The sequence below is a fragment of the Lissotriton vulgaris genome, chromosome 4_1 (genome assembly GCF_964263255.1).
Source record: "Lissotriton vulgaris chromosome 4_1, aLisVul1.2, whole genome shotgun sequence".
NCBI classification, from domain to species: domain Eukaryota; kingdom Metazoa; phylum Chordata; class Amphibia; order Caudata; family Salamandridae; genus Lissotriton; species Lissotriton vulgaris.
In genome coordinates, this window is record NC_141691.1 from 412,828,267 (window position 1) to 412,831,555 (window position 3,289).

Below are 3,289 nucleotides of genomic sequence, written 5' to 3' on the forward strand. Positions count from 1 at the left end.
AGACTGCTATTCTGGTGTGTACAGTATACCCGGTACCAGTTTTCCGCTTCTGTCATGGTGTGTACAGTCTGGTATGGACTTTATTTTACACCGCTTTCCATGCATATACAGTCTGCCATGCAACAAATTCAAGTGGTCAGGATACCAGATGTGGCCTAACGCATAGAGCTTCTGACTTTCCAACTAAGCACTCCGGTTAAAGTCCCGGCGTTGGCTCACTATGCTAGGACTCTGGGCAAAGCATTTAATTTCCCCATCCCTGGAAAAAACATGAATTTGACTTGTGTACTATAATCTAGTGTTCACATGAAGTACTGTGATCCCCTTCGGCCAGGTTTGCGCAATATGAAAACTACAAAAGTGGATAAAATGGTGGGTGAACACCCTGGGACATGTCTGGGTGCCCAGACTTCCCCTCGCAAGCCAGGACCTCTGTCATACAATCTAGGCTTTCTAGCCACCAGTACCAGGCCTTCCACCCAGCATCGTCTAAGCAGGCAGACTGTTAGGCTATTAGGCAAAATGTTACTGCTAGGAAATCATAGCAACCGAACATATCCTCCCACTCAAGAACCACTCTCCATTCATTTCACCACTGGGCATCTGTGCTCCTTTGCTTCGTGAAGGTCTGATACATCAGGCCTAACCTGCTAATTCCTTGTCTTTGTGTCTTATATTATAGAGCATCAGATGTCATTTTTTGCATTTCATTCTAGAAGTCTCATTGATTTAAGTACCATGCACTAGCTGTGCTTCACGTAGACTTGCACCTGTCACTGTGTGTGCCGCACAATGCCTTTCAGCAGTGTGTGCCTAATGCATTCTGGGCACCTCTTTCTATTCCTTTACTTTGTATGCCTCTAGCTCAAATACCTTTCTTGTGTTCAGGAATGAAGTAAATGGCACAGTTTACATCTCATATGCTCAGAGCACCATAAATCTGAGTCCCTTAATTAGCATTACACCAGCATTTGTACAGTCGTCCTGGGAAAGTGTACTACGGACAGGGCAGTTTCCACAGTAGCGGTCTGAGAGAATCACACGATCCACAATTTTGATCGTACTTGAGGATGTGACCGAGGTTAGACCTCTGATAACAGAAGAGGGAATCTCGGTTATCTTTCCAGAGCTCGAAATTCAGGAGCAAAGCATTGAAACAGCACATGGAATCCTCCATGTTACAATGTGTGGGACCCCAAAGGTTAACAGACCTGTCATCTTGACCTACCACGATATAGGACTCAATCATAAAACCTGTTTCAATCCGCTCTTCAATTTTGAAGACATGCAGGAAATATCACAGCATTTTTCAGTTTGTCACGTGGATGCTCCGGGTCAACAAGAGGGTGCGCCATCTTTCCCAGCTGGATATGTCTATCCTTCTATGGATCAGCTTGCTGAGATGCTTCCAGGAGTTGTTCAACAACTTGGTTTAAAGAGCATTATTGGAATGGGAATTGGAGCAGGCGCCTATGTCCTAACCAGATTTGCTCTCAATCATCCGTCAATAGTGGAAGGACTTGTTCTTATTAACATCAACCCCTACGCTGAGGGTTGGATGGACTGGGCAGCAGCTAAAATTTCTGGTGGACTCATGCACTTCCGGATATGGTCATATCACATTTATTTTCAAAGGAGGAAATCCACAACAACCACGATCTGATCGTGACTTATCGCCAACATATTTTGAATGGCATAAACCGAGACAATATTCAAATTTTTTTCAAGTCCTATAACAGCCGAAGAGATCTAGAAATTGAGCGCCCGTTTCCTGGAGGACCTAATAATACTCCTAAGTGCCCATCGTTGCTCGTTGTTGGTGATAATTCCCCTGCTGTTGATGCAGTGGTGGAGTGCACCTCAAAACTGGATCCTACATAGACCACACTCTTAAAGATGTCAGACTGTGGAGGATTCCCACAAGTTGTTCAGCCAGCAAAACTTGCAGAAGCATTTAAATACTTCGTTCAAGGCATGGGTTACATGCCTTCAGCAAGTATGACCCGGCTTATGAGGTCCCGCACAGCTTCTGGGTCCAGTGTAACGTCAATGGAAGGCAATAGAAGCCGATCCCATACTGGAGAGGGTTCAAGAAGCCGTTCTCACACCAGCGAAGGCAACCGAAGCAGAACTCAAAATTCTGATGGCAACAGAAGTCACACAAACTCCAATCTCACTCCCAACTCTGGTAGTAACGCTACACCCATGGAAGCCTCTTGCTAAGTCAGTCTTCAGCGTACTAATATTTCAGCTCTACTACTAAATGACTGACCACTGTGCATTGCATCTCGGATTGTTTTTTTTTTTACGAAGATCGTGACTGGCCAGAGGTTTGCAGGGACCGAGTAAAATAATTGTTTGGCTAGCTAGTCAGAACACTGTTATAAGTCATCGTAAATACCTGGAGTTTATCACTCAGTAACCGATGCCAAAGCTTAAAACATTTGCCAAATGTTGTACAGATGATATGGAAACCAATTTTGCATGACCCATTCACTTGTCTTCCTGTTTAAAGTTAGTCGCCTGCTCGTGTGAGCTTTTTGTCCCCGAACAGCAATGCATGACGGTTACTTATTTAAGTTATGGAACACCTAAACCTTGAGTTTCAGACTCTCATGTACATAATTAATTACACATACTACACTGTTTAAAAAGTTGTTCCTTTTCTAATTAAATAGTATACCTATTTTCTATACTGAATATATATATATATATGTACATTATTATAATATTGATAATTAACGTTGATTTATTTTTTGAAAAATCAAATCTTTGCACACAGTGTGCAAATTCCTAACGCAAAACTAAACGCTCCAATGCATTTGAATGTATCATAAGGTGACGTCTTTAAATCTGTTTTTATTTTTAGCCATCTGGAATTTAAAATGTATTAAAGCACTATGATCTCCATGGCATTACTACTAACATTTGAACTTATGTGTATGTTTAGCGAATCATTCCTACTACAGTAGGTGGCACGCCATACAGTTCTTTCTAATATTGTGCGGAATGTTTATAGCCAATAAGATTATATATTCTGCCGCATTCCATCTCATGACAGCGAAAGATGAAATTAAGCAACTTATCACTACTACAGTATGACTTGTGCATGCCAGTATGTTTCTAAATGGTTAGATGCAAGGTTTACATTTTAGTTGACAGCCAGTAACCTGCAGATAGGATGATTCTAAAACGCTCGTTTTGTAGAGAAACCTATTTACACATACCGCAAATGCTCACTTCTTAGGCAATGGCCATAATTTTTTTTTGTTTGTTTTTTGTTACTAAG

General features: G+C 41.7%; 1 pseudogene; it reads left to right on the plus strand.

Moving 5' to 3' along the window:
• Positions 1 to 987: 987 nt before the first annotated feature.
• LOC147718818 (protein NDRG1 pseudogene) lies at positions 988 to 2,292 on the plus strand (annotated as a pseudogene).
• Positions 2,293 to 3,289: the final 997 nt, after the last annotated feature.